The sequence below is a fragment of the Ahaetulla prasina genome, chromosome 1 (genome assembly GCF_028640845.1).
Source record: "Ahaetulla prasina isolate Xishuangbanna chromosome 1, ASM2864084v1, whole genome shotgun sequence".
Taxonomy (NCBI): Eukaryota; Metazoa; Chordata; class Lepidosauria; order Squamata; family Colubridae; genus Ahaetulla; species Ahaetulla prasina.
Genome location: NC_080539.1, coordinates 219,960,190 through 219,976,642, shown reverse-complemented (window position 1 = coordinate 219,976,642; position 16,453 = coordinate 219,960,190). Strand labels below are relative to the sequence as shown.

Sequence of the window (16,453 nt, the reverse complement as noted above, 5' to 3'; positions counted from 1 at the left end):
ATCTCTCAAGCTATTATAATGTGAAATAAAAACATCAGGCAGAAATAGCTCCAGAGGGCAGCGAGGTGGATCCTGTCCTGATTGTGCAACCAGCTAGATCCTATAAAGTGGGAGAACTAAAACTATTGAGTGTTAAGTTAGAGGATTCTTACTTCTTGCGAGTAGGAGTAGTTGGGAGAGTGTTGTGTCTTGTCCGCTCTCACCGCAGCCGGGGTCTGCTTATCTGCTCCCGAACACGGAGGAATGTATGCCTCCCGGCCCCAGTTCTGCTCCATGCCCAGACAAGCTGCAGAGGAGGGGGCACCTCCCGGTCCCAGCCCTGGCTCCATGCCCAAGCAGGCTGCAGAGGAGGGAGCATCCCCCGGCCCCAGCCCAGGCTCCATGCCCAGGCAAACGGAGCAGCTAGACCCCTCCCCCTCCTCCACAGCATGTGAGCCTGAGGAAAGTTTACTTCCAACAACAGCTGATTGGAGTGACCCTCGCATCAGAAGACTTGATAGGCGGAGGCAACAGAAGAAGGGAGGGGCAGGCCTTAATGAGTGCTGAGTCATGGAGCCACACCCCATGGCCTATATAAAGGATCTGCTTTCTGACAGTCTCTGAGTCAGGCAAAGTCGAACTTATCTTGCTGAAGTCACTTCCTGGTCTCCTGCCTGCCTTGAGGACTTTGCTAGGACTTTGGGCAGAGCTGCAGAGGCAAGCCTGATTCGGATTTCCCTGACCCGGCCGTCAGCGGAGGAGTGGGACACGACAGAGAGTGACTGAAACTGAAGAATATGAACTCAGCTGAATGAATTGAAAAAGATGGCATATGAGCAGACAAAGCTTAACATCAATATCTTCAATCTTTTCTGGATAGAGCAATCAGGAAAAGCTGGACTGGGAAATGTTAAGGCAAAGACAGACTTAAGAATACAGAATATGGAATTGGAGGGACCTTTCACAGACACTGCACAAACTGTGGATAGCCGCTATGGCCAAGATGGCCTTTGTACAGTTCCATCTCGTGCTCTAGTTGCACCCTTTCTAGATTGTGGCACCCGTTAGTCAAGGTCTTGCCAACCGTTGGATCCACCACTGCAATGCACTCTAAATGGGGCTGCCCTTGGAAACCACTCAAAAGCTTCATCTAGTCCAGAATGCAGCAGCATGAGTGGTGCTGGACCTGTCTCAGCATGCTCAGATGCTTCATGAGCTGCACAGGTGTCCAGTGGTGTTTTTCAATATGCTTCATTGGTCTGGTTATCACCTATAAAGTTCTAAATGCATGGGGGCATGGTTTCCATGGTTTCTACCCAGCTGGCAAGAGCCAACAGACTGGGTGCAGTATGGGTTAAATAGTGCCATCTTTGGGGCGGAATGGGATAATTCACTGTGGCATCTCACCACAGCCAACTCACTGCAGGACAACTCACCATAGGACAATTTCATGCGGGATAATTCAATGCAATAAATGTTATGCTCCACATTATTTCCATTGACAAAAATGAAAATAATGTCAAAGACCCAGTGGCGGGTAACATTTATCATGTTGAGTTACCCCACATGAAATTGTCCATAGTGAGTTGTTGCCCCATAGCAAGTTGTCTATGGTGGGTTGACGCACAGTGAGTTGGCTGCAATGAGATGGCTATGGCAAGATGGCCACAGTGGATTGGCCGCTGAGGACCTAGGAAGCATTCATTAGTTGTTGCTGAGAATGAACTGTCCAACTGCCAAACTAAAAGCCATTAAGGAAGTTGGCTTTACATAAAGCAGTATGCATGAATGCGTTCCAGCTCTGAAATATTGTTTAATAATCATAAACATTCATTTTTATTATCTTCTCAATGCCTTGTGAATTAAACTGGCTCAGACATTCCTTTTTGTTTAAATGCTTCCTGGGAAAATCAGCTTACATTTTAGTTTAAGCTTCCCACTAAACTACTCTCCTTTTTTGTGGAACTGAAATTCTTTAGAACTATTTGGCAATATTAAAGCCTCACTAATGCTCATTAACTTCAAAATTTTGTATGAGAGAGAGGGAGAGACAGAGGCCGAGATTGATTCATGTTCTGGTATTAATACAGTTAATGATGCACATCAAAGGAATAAAATCCAACTTGTGATTGTACTACAGATGTAAATGAAGATTCATCATAGAGTATCATTTTCTTCTCTGGAACATGAGACAACTACATGTTGCAGTGGAATTGATTTGGCTTTACTAGTCTTAAGCAGTACGCTTGTGGTTTTTCATGACTAGAAATCTTTCAGGCAGTTTTAAAAGTAAATTGCAAACAGGTGCAAACATGGAAGGGACTTACTAGAAATAAGAAAGTCAAATTGAATTTGATTAGCTTGTTATTAACTTTGCAAGTTGTTAAAAAGTCTGGTCCTTTCCTGAGTGGCTGGGTGAGTGACCAGATGACTCCTAAATCCTCTTGCATCACTGCACTGGTGGGGAAACGTTATACTGACAGGGCGACAGTTTTGTACCAGTGCGATGGCAGAAGAGAGAGAGAGAGAGGAAACCTGTGGCTGGATTATTCGAGGTTAGTCTCAAAGATGGGACAGAAAATATTACACACCAAACAATCAGTGAGAACAAAAATAAACAAAGGCAGATAAACATCCTTCTTTTTTTCAGATCCTTTACAAAATTCCCACCTCAGAATTAAAAAAAAAGAAAAAAGGATTCTCAAAGCTTATTGTAAGGTTTGTAGGAAAAGAGATTAGTGGCCATAATTTTCAGATGGTGGACACAAAGGTCCAGCTTTTCCCTCTCATCAGTGGTAATAATATGGTGCAATGGGACTGGGTGTTTTGTTAATATGATTTATTGGGTTAGGGATTTTCTGTCTTCATTGTGAGTTGTATTATGTTGGAGGTGTGTGCAATGAGGGGGCTCAACCAATCTCATTGTACATATTTATATTTATTTATTTGTCAATCACATATAAGATAACAGGTAAAAGTATAAACATAATTTGGATACATGAAAAGAGTAAGTCAAAAGGAATATTAGGACAGGGACTGTAGGCACACAGATGCACTTATGCACGCCCCTTACAGACCTCTTAGGAATGGGGTGAGGTCAACAGTAGACAGTTTAAGCTTAAAGTTTTGGGGGTTTGGGGAAGAAACTACAGAGTCAGGTAGTGCATTCCAGGCATTGACCACTCTGTTACTGAAGTCATATTTTCTGCAATCGAGTTTGGAGTGGTTTACCTTGAGTTTGTATCTATTATTTGCTCGTGTATTATTGTGGATGAAGCTGAAGTAGTCACTGACAGGTAGGACATTGTGGTAGATAATTTTATGTACTATGCTTAGGTCAGACTGAAGTCGGCATAGTTCTAAATTGTCTAAGCCCAAAATTTGGAGTCTGGTGGCATAAGGTATTTTATTGTGAGTTGTGCACTGACAATAAAGATTTGAAATAATATCCAACATGATGGACTGTGCAGAAAGAGGTCACAAAACCTCCTGTACATCAGTGAATAAATAGAGAGTCTTTGATTGTCAGGCATTCTGTTTTCCTGTTGCCATGACTGGCTATTCTTTTACAACCAAAGAATAGACCAGAAAGTGCCCAGCATATCTTTGTCACAGTATATATTTCCAGCATACCTTTGTCACGGTAGAACATTGACTATTTGATGGGGAATTTCCAAGTGTAGAAAGTTCATGAGGCAAATGGTCCTGATTATTGGCATTTCTTCACTGGATCGTTGGAAAATCCATTACATATCACCTTCTCCATACTTATTCATACTCCTTCCAGGCAAGGCATGCATAAACAAGGTTGTTTTTCTCCCTGAACATTGTGCAAATCATATGAAAACCTACAAGCAGCTGTAGCAGTGAGGAATCCTGCTGTTTTCCTGTCAGGCTGTCTCTGTCTCTGGGTATACTTCTTCTCAGCATGGAAATCCATCCATGTTTCTTCATTTCCCATGCAGATTTCAAAGGCTCCACAAATACTGTCATTCTCTTTCCTCTGAGGCAACTGCCCTTGCTCCAAAAAGCTGATGCTACTGATAGACAATAAAGACAGACAATAAACAAATTCAAACCTTTAAAAGAAATATTTTTTTAAAAAAAACAACCACCCAATGTTTTAAATAAATTTGCCATATGCATACTTCTTAAACTTTAGGGGACAATTCCACTGTTGAAATCTTCAGATAACTCTAGCTGGAGATTATTGATAGTTCAACAATTTTTCAACTAGGGGAAAGCAGAGAAGAGAAAGAGAAGATGGGAACAGAGAGGGAATCTCTTTGGGGTTAATAGGATGAAAAATGCCAAGTTGGCACTTATGAGGATATAGCTACAGCCCAAAGGTGCTTTTTCCAGAGGCAACTGGACTTTCTGGTTTTTCTTTGAAGACATTTCGCTCAGTGGTGGTATTCAGCCAATTCTATCCAGTTCAGGTGAACTGGTAGGGCCAGCTGTGGGAGTCTCCGCCCACCCATCTGGACATTATCACGTCCCGTTTTTGATGCTCCGTGCATGCACAAAGGTGGTGCCCGCTCACATTTGTGAACCGGTAGTGAAGGTAAATGAATACCACCCCTGGTTTCGCTTCTCATCCAAGAAGCTTCCTCAGCTGAGAATCTCCATAGACCTATAGCTACAGCGTATTTTATTTTTATTTTTATTTATTTATTTTTGTCACAACAATATACATAAGCATCACACAAAACGATTATATAGTATATAAACATATATATGAGGAAATATACGGAAGTATAAGCATATATATATAAGAAGAAAAAACAATAGGACAGGAATGGTAGGCACGTTTGTTCTTTTATGCACGCCCCTTATAGTCCTCTTAGGAATGGGGTGAGGTCAATAGTAGAAAGTTTTACAGACTTCAGATCCTCAGATATTCAGAAGTCTGCACAAAATGCAATACAGAAGGAGAACATATACAAAACCATTTTTTTTAAAAGAGAAGATTGCTGGAAAACATGTAAATTAAAACAGCACTCAAAAATATGAATTTTGAGAAAGCATGTGGTGGCACAGTGGTTAGAATGTGGTATTGCAAACTTACTCTGCCCACTGCCTGGAGTTCAATTCTCACCGGCTCAAGCTTGATTCAGCCTTCCATCCTTTCCAAGGTCAGTAAAATGAGGACCCAGATGGTTGGGGGCAATATGCCGACTCTGTAAACTGTGTAGAGAAGGCTGTGAACTACTATGAAGTGGTATATAAGTCTAAGTGCTATTGCTATTGCTATGTGCAACTGCTGGTGAATTTTCATGCGGTATTTTGAATTGAGACAGGATTTGTGTAATTGATGGGTAACAGCAAAGAATGTTGTGGGAGTGATTGGGTTGACACATTAAATTTTTGCTTCTTGTGCTCTTGGCCTGGTATTGATTCAGTGATGATTATGCTAGCAGTAGCAATGGGATAGTGACTGCCTCGCATATCAAGACTGCAGGATTGACCCGTAATTTAGACAATTTAAATGCTGTCAGTAACTGTTAATTAGTCATTACCACTCACTAATCTTGTTCCTTGTTAACCGGAATTATGGTTGGGGAAGATAATTCATTTTTAGTACAGGAAATGAAACTAAAGTAGGAACAGCACATTCTCATCTAATAAAAACAAGAAATGGATGTTGTTAGCTGTTCTCTTACAAAGGAAGTTAAGGCTAGGATTCAGAAGGAAAAATACCCACCCTAAGCTATAATAGAACCATGGCTTCCAGCAACCTTGACATTATTTGAAGTATTAAAAGTAAAACAGAGGCAGTTAATAGAAGCAGTTTCTGGTAGATCAGCACAATTTAAACAATGTGAATAATTGCATGCAGATGAGTTCACCTTGTACTTATATTGCTTTATAACAATGTCACCCCCGAATTATTGCTCATTTATAGCACTTATGTGTGCCAGAGGACTTGGATTCTTACACCCATTGAAGGAAATTTATTTCTGCAACATTTAATTCCATGCATTTCTTTTATCTGACAAGCATTTTAAGAACTGATATCAGCTGCCATGTTTTCTCCTTGACACATTTTTAAAATAAGAGTCGAATTATCTGTCTGATATATTATCAACATGATACATAGACAGATTGCTTTTCAGATTATTTTCTTTTACAGTTTTGCAACTGATAGATTTATTCATTTATAGTTTGGCCAGTTTGATTCTCTTACTGTAAAACAGGGGTGTCAAACTCAAGGTCCGGGGGCTGAATCCGTCCCCCCGGGTGCTTAGATCAGGCTTGCAGGGCCACCCTAAATGTCTATCAGTGAACATTGAGCTTGGGAGGGCTGTGTGTGGCACTCCTAAGCTGTTTTCTTTGGCAGAGGGTTGGAGAAGGCCATTGCAGCTGAAAATGGAGCTCGGGAGCCTATTTTCTCTGGAAGAGCACTTGGGCCACCACAGGCGTTCCCGACATGCGTGACATCGAGCTGACCACGCCTACCCTGGCCATGCCCATCCTGGCTCCCCGAGATCAAACACAACCTTGATGCAGCCCTCAATGAAATCAAGTTTGACACCCCTGTTGTACAATTATTAAAGTACAAATCTCTGATTATAAGTAGAATGAGAGTGGTTCTGGTTTAACACATCCAGAGTACAGATCTATGTTATACATAGTATTATAGCTCTCACTCCATAAATATGTGAAAAGACTGTCATTGTCCTTTCATTGCAGACTTTAATTGCCTCAAGCAAAGGTGAGAGATGTAAATGTATGTAACCCATCTTTGATACTGTTTAGGTCAGGTACATTCATTGCTAATTGTTATGAATATATTATTTACATTCATAGTTATGAATTCACAAAAAGTAATACAATGAACAACCAAACAAAAATCAACCCTCAACTGCTTCTGCACTCTTCTGAACACTCTCTGGATGACATATTTAATTGTGGTACTGGCCAAATAAATAAAAAACTTAATAGTTGTTAGGAATACTGGGGCCACAATAATTTTGTGAAAGTAATAGCACTTGGACTTATATACCACTTTACAGTGCTTTACAGCCCTGTCTAACTAGTTTACAGAGTCAGCCTATTGCCCCCAACAATCTGGGTCCTCATTTTACCCACCTCGGAAGGATGGAAGGCTGAGTCAACCTTGACCCTAGTGAGATTCGAACTGCCAAATTGCAGGCAGCCGGCAGGCAGCAGAAGTAACCTGCAGTACTTCATTCTAACCACTACACCACTACAACTCATCTAGAATAGATTTAGAAGGCAACTGAGTAATTCTTCTGGGCTTCCCAGTACTCTAAATTATCTGCCTAACCAATCATAATTTCAAAAACATCCATTCACATACAAACCCTAACCCCCTTCTGCATAGACTTACAGCTTTATAGATCATGCAATGCTGTATGTGGAATCAGACTTGACAAAAGATTGACTATGGAGAGAGGCCGCTCCTTGGGTAAATAAGGCAACAAAAATTGCAAAGAAATATGAGAACCAGAACAGTAATTGTAGGAAAATAATATTTGATATGATTTCTTGAGGAAAGGTAAATCTTGGTCAATCTTAGAGAAGAGCTAGAGCTCACAAAACTATGCAACAGGTAATTAGGGGTTATGCTGGGAGCAAAATTCAAGGATAATTTTGTGAGTCAAAGGCTACAAATGCCCATGGCTTCATATCAGGAAGGATCCGGGCTTCCTTGGAAAGGAAACCAACTAGACTTCATAGCACACCTTATATGTATTTTAATACTGTGTTTTCTTTTACCTATTTTATCCTGGATTTAGTTCCTGATCCATTTTATTTCGGGTTTAAGAATAATCAATTAATAAACTACCTACCCAGTCAGATGCATAGCACTCAATGGGCGAAAGAGGCTAACTGCATAAAAATATGCCTCAAGTGCCTTTTTTGTCCTTTGCTGCATGTTCACAGAGAGAAGAGATTAAAGAGCTGTCTTTTGCACAAGGAGATCTCTCTGGTTCAAAAGAACTGCAAGACTGTAGTTTCTCTTGAATGAGGGGGAAAGTAATAGTGTTTTTAGTTGCTATCTTGTCCATCTTTCTGCAAGGGAAGCCCCCCAATATTATTTTGAAATGCCCCCAAGTGAAGCACATCTGCTATGGAACACTTAGATGTTTATTGAAATAGGAATTTTTAGGTGAATCGTATAAAGTGTGCATGTTTTATGCTTCTTGCTTATAGGCTTTATTTATGAGCCACAGTGGTGCAGTGGTTAGAGTGCAGTATTGCAGGCTACTTCTGCTACCTGCCAGCTGCTTGCAATTTGGCAGTTTGAATCTCACCAGACTCAAGGTTGACTCTGCCTTCCATCCTTCCAAGGTGGGTAAAATGAGGACCCAAATTGTTGGGGGCAATATGCTGACTCTGTAAACCGCTTAGAAAGGGCTGTAAAGCACTGTAAAGCCTAGTGTAGAAGTCTAAGTGCTATTGCTATTTATTTATTCAATTTATCTGGTGTCCATCTCACAGTGACTCTGGGCAGCTACTAGACACAATTACCTATCAGATTTTGTGATGACCCCATTCTACTGAAGCTAGAAATAATCTTTCTGATCACTCTGGAATCAGCCGCTTCTTCTTCTTAATGACGGGATTTAGGCTGACTTTTTAGGTGAAAATTTGATCCCAAATCATGTGTGCATGATTGCTAGCCGTTTATCGCATGGGAATGCCTCCCAATCAATTCCCTATAGTACAAGGACAAAGGAATGACTAATGTACATCCTGTGAAATGAACGTTCCTTAAGAAGATTCTGCTTCTTTGGTTGACTGAATAATATAAAAGCCATCCAGTAAGTACTGACATGCTACTCCAAAGATCTCGTGGGAGGTGCTCAGTTAATATTTCATTTTGGAAGTAAGAGTGCTACCGTGTATTCTGCTTCAGCTCTGATATAGCCAATTTACAGATCCTTCATGAGGTGTAGCTGGGTTATAAATTGGCAGTCGGCAGGCATTTCCAGATAATGGCAATTCCCTGGGAATAATTCCCTTAATCAATCGAGGAAACTCATATCTCTCTTATTTTAATCAGTGGATGAAATACATTACCAATTAGGTTCTGAGCACTTTGCAGTTTTCGGGGTAATATTCTCATTCTCAGAAATCGGAGAATGTTCCGACCTATTCTTAGTTCATAAGATTATTTACCAAAACGTCCTACCTGTAAAGGAGTACTTTAATTTCAACCATAATAACACAAGGCCTATCAATAGACTCAAACTCAATGTCATTTGCTCTAATCTTAATTGTAGGAAATATGACTTCTGCAATAGAGTAGTAAATGTCTGGAACACCCTACCTGATCCTGTTGTTAGTCTCTCTAATCCCCATACCTTTTACCTTAAACTGTCTACCATGGATCTTTCACGTTTCTTAAGAGGTTCCTAAGGGGGCATGCAAAAGTGTACCAGCGTGCCTACCGTCCTTGTCCTACTGTTCCCAATTCTATGTAATCATTCTATGTGTTTATGGCTATGTTTTACCTATTTATATCCTTTTTTTGTTCCAAATTTTTTCAAGTGTCCATGTGTATGTCTATACTTGTTTCCTTGTTCTTGTTGATCAATCAATCAATCAATCAATCAATCAATCAATCAATCAATCTCCGGATACCTTTGAAGGGAATAGAATGTAATCAACCCTGCCATCTGGTGATACTAGGATTTTTTTGGAGGGTGGGTGAGTTGGGAAATGCTGATTTTTAATACCCCTTTCAATAAAATTGCTGATGACACTTCTTCATTTTATCATACAGACTTTGCTATGTGAAAGCTTGAAAGTTGAGTCTGCCCAAGGTTCCTTAGCCACAAAGGCAGAAGGGAAATCTTACTTTTTGCCCTGGTGTCCTTAGTTATTGTTCTAAGGGCACAATTTGGAAAAAAAAATCAGGGAACTCGGGATCCTGGATTCAATCAAGAAATCTTCTACTGTTTCTTCTCCCTTCTGGTCATTAATTTATGTTTTGAGAACTACTGTCCTATATTTTGATAGTCCTGCTTTGTTGCCTGGATTCTGTTTATAGAATGTGACAAAGAAACAAGCCATTTAAATTAGTAGTTCCTATCCCTATGATACTTTACTGAGGTAAAAACAGAAAGGGCATCTTCCCCCTTTGCCCCTACCTCCCCCACCACAAGGTGCATAGTGTTCTAGTCTGGCAAAGTTATTTTTGCACTTGAGTCAGAAAAAGTTCTGAAACACACTCCCTCTTGGCAATGAAAAGACAATGTGAATAAACACATCCATATATTTCTGGCCCTTTCATGACGCACCAAGTTGGCTACCAAGGCAGTTGCTTTAATTTCCCCTAACTAAAGAACAGCCAGACCTTGTTTTGAACTAAACACTGATAACTGAGTAGCGTAAACTTCAGATGATGCACCCTGCCACCGTTATGTGTGAAAATGTAGCAGCATTTTCTTCTGTAATATAGACCAGTGGTGAGATTCAAATTTTTTTACTACCGGTTCTGTGGGCGTGGCTTAGTAGGCGTGGTGTGGCTTGGTGGGCTTGGCTTGGTGGGTGTTGAGGGGAAGAATACTGCAAAATCTCCATTCCCACCCCACTCCAGGGGAAGGATACTGCAAAATCTCCATTCCCACCCCACTCCAGGGGGAAGGATATTGCAAAATCTCCATTCTATCCCCTCTATGGAGCCAGCCAGAGGTAGCATTTGCCAGTTTTCTGAACTACTCGTAATTTCCGCTACCGGTTCTCCAGAACCTGTCAGAACCTGCTGGATTTCACCCCTGATATAGACCTATGTTTGGCAGCAGTCACTTCCATGTTTGTGTGGTCTACGTTTATAGTAGTAGGTCTGCAGTATTCTTTTAACCCTCTGTAAAAAGAATGTTATGAATGAAGTGGTTCTAAAATTATACAAATTGAATTTTCAAAAATGCCCTGGACAGTCTTTTTTTATATATAGCATACTTGATATTCATGCAGATTTGTGTCTACAATCAGTGTCACTCTGGAAATGAAGAATGCTTGCTTCTTCATAATAGTATATCTTCTCTCTAATTTATTCATCTAAAAAGAAGATACCTGTGAATTAAAAATGAGCTCTTCCTGCTAAAAGAAAAGGGTAGACAGAAAAAGAAGCTCAGGATCCAGAAATCCTGCGAAATCGTCTACTTTGTCAACCCTGGGTGGCCAACACCACTTTACACCTTCCTTAATTTCCGTATTCCAATAAATAGCATGCCCAAATGTGGACATGTGCATTAGTGGTAGGTTTCAAATTTTTTTACTGCCGGTTCTGCAGGTGTGGCTTGGTGGGCGTGGCATAGCTTGGTGGGCATGGCAGGGGAAGGTTACTGTAAAATCTCCATTCCCTCCCCATTCCAGGGGAAGGTTACTGCAAAATCCCCATTTCCTCCCAATCAGCTGGGATTTTGGAGGCAGAGAATAGATGGGGGCGGGCCAGACAGAATTTTTACTACCGGTTCTCTGAACTATTCAAAATTTCCATTATCGGTGCTCCAGAACTGGTCAGAACCTGCTGAAACCCACCTCTGATGTGTATGTGTTTATAGTATAGTTTCAAATATGCTAGTAGGTTACTTCAGAAAAATTAAGATGTAGGACAAAAACTGTGTATATACCTACTCTTTTATAGTTTTCTATATAAAATAAATCTACCATTTTCTCTCATCAACCTAATCATTCTCTTACATAGAAACTGGCCAATTCACATCTACAGGCTTCCTTCTAGCAGAAACATTGCAACGAGGAAAAATAATAAAAAAGAGCTATGTGGAAAGAAGGGGAGCTGCATCGGGAAAGGAAAGTAAAAGATAGGAAAGGAAGAAGAAGAGGAAGAGGAAGAATGAAGGGCAGAGCAGCGCTAACTAAATAGAAAGGAATTAAACAGAAAGCGCCAACTAAAAGAAAGTGATTTAAGTGTTACAAAAAGATAAATCCCACCAGCTTGCACTTCCCATTTGGCTGTTTTGAAGATACTTTTCCTTTTTTTAGCAAATACCAAATAAATCCCCATCCTCATCCTCTTCCACAGGTAGTTTTTTTAGGGGAAACCATCATTGCTTTCCTATTTGGAGATAACATGTTATGAATCTTCCCTCAACATTTTTCTGAGGTTCCACATCATCAGATAGTTGCCAATTCATTTTGAACTTGACGTCAGGTGAAGCCTAATGGTAGACTAACAATCCTGTGGAATTCCAATGGAAAAAGACATCATTCATATCAAAACTAAAACTGAGTCACCCTTTCTCCCCTCCCACTTAGGAGAGTCCATTCATCCTGGGAAATATAGGTGTCTTTTTTGCTGCTTTATTTGGAGTCACCAGTCGTTCTAGATTTCCCTACAGAACTAGGACATTGTAAAGAGCATCTGAGTATGCATACTCTACCAGCAACGAGTCTGATACTAAAACCCACTTCCTGGCTTAAATGTTAGCTCACTTCTTTTCCCAATTTATAATAATAATAATAATAATAATAATAATAATAATAATAATAATAATAATAATAATAATAATAATAATAATAATAATAATAATAATTTAATTTGTATACCGCCCTTCTCCCGAAGGACTCAGGGCGGTTTACAGCCAAGATAAAATACAATGAAAAAACACATACAATACTAAAAACAGACATTAAAAAACTTATTAAATTTGGCCCAATTTTAAAATACAGTCAAACCCTATAAAATTAATAAAAATTAAAACCCATAAAATCAACTAAAAAATTAAAATTCAAGCCAGTCCTGCGAAACGGAATAGATAAGTCTTAAGTTCGCGGTGAAAGGTCCGAAGGTCTGGTAGTTGTCGCAATCCAGGGGGAAGTTCGTTCCACAGGGTGGGGGCCCCCACAGAGAAGGCCCTTCCCCTGGGGGCTGCCAGCCGACATTGCTTGGCTGACGGCACCCTAAGGAGTCCCTCTCTGTGAGAACGCACAGGTCGCTGGGAGATAGAAGATGGCAGTAGGCGGTCCCATAAGTATCCCAGTCCTAAGCCATGGAGCGCTTTAAAGGTGGTAACCAATACCTTGAAGCGCACCAGGAAGACAACAGGCAGCCAGTGCAGTCTGCGCAGGATGGGTGTTACATGGGAGCTCCGAACCGCTCCCTCTATCATCCGCGCAGCTGCATTCTGGACTAACTGGAGCCTCCGGGTGCTCTTCAAGGGGAGCCCCATGTAGAGAGCATTGCAGTAATCCAAGCGAGAGGTAACAAGAGCATGAGTGACTGTGCATAGGGCATCCCGGTCAAGGAAGGGGTGCAACTAGCGGATCAGGCGAACCTGATGAAAAGCTGGAGACGGTCATCAAGTGATCTTCAAAAGACAACCGCCCATCCAAGAGAACGCCCAAGTTGCGCACCCTTTCCATCGGGGCCAATGACTTGCCCCCGACAGTCAGCAGTCATTTCATATAGGGAAGCTCTCTTTAACTGACAGTTAAAAAAAAACAACTTGCTTTTCCACATTTGAAAACCACTGAAAGATTTGGTTAACTGCCAAATCTTTTTTCTTTTCTTTTCTTCTGTTCTTTACTTTTTGTTTGTTTGTTTATCACAGTGGTTCATTTTCTTGAAATAGGTTTCCCCTAAAATGCCTTGTGAATTAATCAAATGAGTTCATTGAAGAGCCAGGAGACGAAGTGTTAGCTGGGGGTGGAGTCCACGCAAGTGTGATGACTAGGATGATCTAGGTTTCTTTTCTCTAAAAACAACTACCTCACAAGGGGAAAACTGGGTCAGGGAATCCTTGATTGACTGCACAAGTGCTGTTATGCCAAGCATAGAGAGATGACAAAAGGCACTATAAGGTGGCCTTTACTAGTGGATTTCTAGAACTAGTAGTTGACTCAGGCACTGGCCCTGTACTTCTCAGCCCCTAAAAATAGGTGCCAAGTGCTATGGTGTGCATGCAGGGCTAAAATAAAACCAGCTGTCTCCAGTGACTTGCTTGAGAGAAGGAGAGGGGCAAGTTTCAGTGGAGCTGGTCTCCACTGGATTGTATCTTCAGGGGACTGGGAACTTTGTCTCACAAGGGGAAGCAAGAAAGGATTTTTAACAGAGGACTGCCAAGAGTTTTCTTTCACAGGTAGGCTGCAGCTCTTCGCCTCTTACTGGTTAGTTGTGAGCAGGAGGAAATGCAAGTGGCTGTGTAACATTTCTGGGTATTTGTGTATTTGGGCCAGCAGTGGAAAGAAAATTCAGGTGTTTCTCAGGGCAAGCATTTTTTTTTATATCGTATGTGTATTTTCAATAAAATCTCATTGTTCCAGAATAGCAGCAGCTGTTGAAGAAGAAGGGGGCAATCTCAGGCAAGTGGTTTTTGAATTAGAATCGAAGGGAGAAAAGTCACTTGAATCCAAGTAATATGTGTCCTACTTACGTAGATCAAGCATCTTTTATCGCAGAACTTCTGCGATTGGCTTTGTTTGGTTTTATTAGCCTGAGCTGATTTCCTAGCTCTGCTGCTGTGATCAGAGGAGGTCGCTTGTGGAAGCTGAAGTAAGTATGAATTAATGTTCAGTACCCAGTTTTTTGAGCAGCTGAGCCTGAAGACAGAAAAAAAAAGACATTTTGCTTCAAATTCCATAGGAAGTAGAATTAAATTTCTTGTGAGGTCAGATCTCATTTTGTGGGAAGAAACATCAGTTTGAGGGACAGCCTTCAGTACCGAGCCTCTTAACAAATCTATGAATAATAAAGGTGGGGCTTGAGTTTAATTCAGTAATAAATTCATTTTTGCCAATATTTATGAAGACTAGCTGGTTATGAGTAAATTGTAGAACGTAAGAGTGAAAAATGGCAAAAATTTTAGAAATTGTTTTTGAGAACTGAGTTCTTTAAGTTTTTTTTATTGTACAGTGTGGTTTTTGTTGATATAAGATTAAATATTCACCATAATAACTGATGCACATCTTTATGATATATTCTTTGTGATCCGTCTTTTAAAAAATCTGATATTTTCTTTGCAATCTGCCTTAAAAAACCTGGATAATGGTAAATAGGATTTTTTGGCCACTAGTTTACACATTTCACTGTTAATCTAACACGATGATACATTACCTATTACTTGTTCCTTCAGTGAGATCACTGCCCTTAATTTTGCCATCTTGGCTAATATGGCTGGAAGAAATCAAAATCAGTTTGTATCCCCTTATCTCTTCCCTGCAAGTATGTATTTAAAGACCGTTAGCATGTTGCAATCTTTATAAAAATAGCCATGCTGAAAATAAAAAGGTATGTCCAGCTATGACAAATATAACTCAATAGCTTGCTGCTTTACAATTAGCATTGCATAAGGGAGATCTAGGGACTATCGGTGGAAAGCTTGTAATGATAATAGATACTGAAGCTGCATTCTTTTAATTTTTAAAAGTATTCCACTGCAAGACTTTTGTGCTTAAACTCTAGCATGTAATTAAAACTCCAGTTGACATTTAGGGAGTCCAGCATTCAGCAGAATTTCCTGTTGGATTAATCATTTGTGTGAGTTTTAACATGTTTTAGTAAGTAGACAATCCATTTTGTTCATGTACATAAAGAGAATTAGTGGCATCATCATGACTTTGCTTTTTCTTCACCTCACAAGTATATTTCAAAATATTATTTTAACAGCCACTACATATTTTAATATGTCATATTTATTTTCTACACTAAGAACTCTTCAAACTGCAGTGCTAGAAATAAGAATTAAAGAGTAGTCTTTCCTCATTTATAGTGGAGTTTGCATCTTTCCAGAAGTTTTCTTTCACGCTTAGCTTTTCTTCTTTAAAGAGATTTTCTTTTCTTTTCTTTTTTTATAACATCTAGTTGGCCTTTGTCTGTTCACCATTTTCTCAGACTGAGCATTGTTAACTAGCCTTATTATGTGTCAAAACTTTGTTTTTATTTGTTCTTCTAAGTCCCAAGTGGTGCCACAATTGTTGCTCTGTTTTAGAACAGCAGAAAGATAAAATTTGAAATTCTTCATGAAGCAGATTATTTTTGGGTGAACAGTCTATCTGCAGTTTTCATTCTAATCATGAAATACTTGTCATCGTTCAACATCTGACATTCAAATAATCGTGTTAGGCTGTTCTTTCTCCATCCTTTTCAAAGATCGCTTAACCCCTTAATGTCAGAGCAGCCAAAGATCAATGCTGTGTGTGTATCTGTCTATATATTTTTGAGAATGATAAAATTATACAAAGGTTCCTGAAGAAATCTATAGATATAAGTTGAACAGCACTAAGGCAAGAATACTCCTAACTTATGCACGAATCTAGAAGGACACAACCATGCAATTTTCTTGGCAACAGTATGGAAGCTGGCTACAAGTGTTTTCTTCTGGAATGTTTTTATTATTCCCTAGTCCAAACTGTACCTTTCTTGGTAGACATTTATTCAATTTCTGAATAGTTCTAACTCTGCATAGCATTTTTTTGCTGGGACAACGTTATTAGTATTATCAAAATTTGTGTGCTGCCCAACTCCCAATGATTCTAG

General features: G+C 40.0%; 1 protein-coding gene across 2 annotated transcripts in view; it reads left to right on the top strand.

Annotated features, from left to right (window-relative positions):
- XIRP2 (xin actin binding repeat containing 2) overlaps window positions 1-16,453 on the top strand; it is a 263,015-nt gene that overhangs the window by 110,346 nt on the left and 136,216 nt on the right. The window contains exon 1 of one of the 2 annotated variants that reach the window (XM_058191329.1): window positions 13,921-14,057. The exons of the other annotated variant lie outside the window; for it this stretch is intronic. The gene's annotated coding sequence lies outside the window, so the exon portion shown is untranslated. Of the gene's footprint in view, window positions 1-13,920; window positions 14,058-16,453 lie in introns of those variants that run through there. 2 annotated transcript variants of the gene reach the window in all.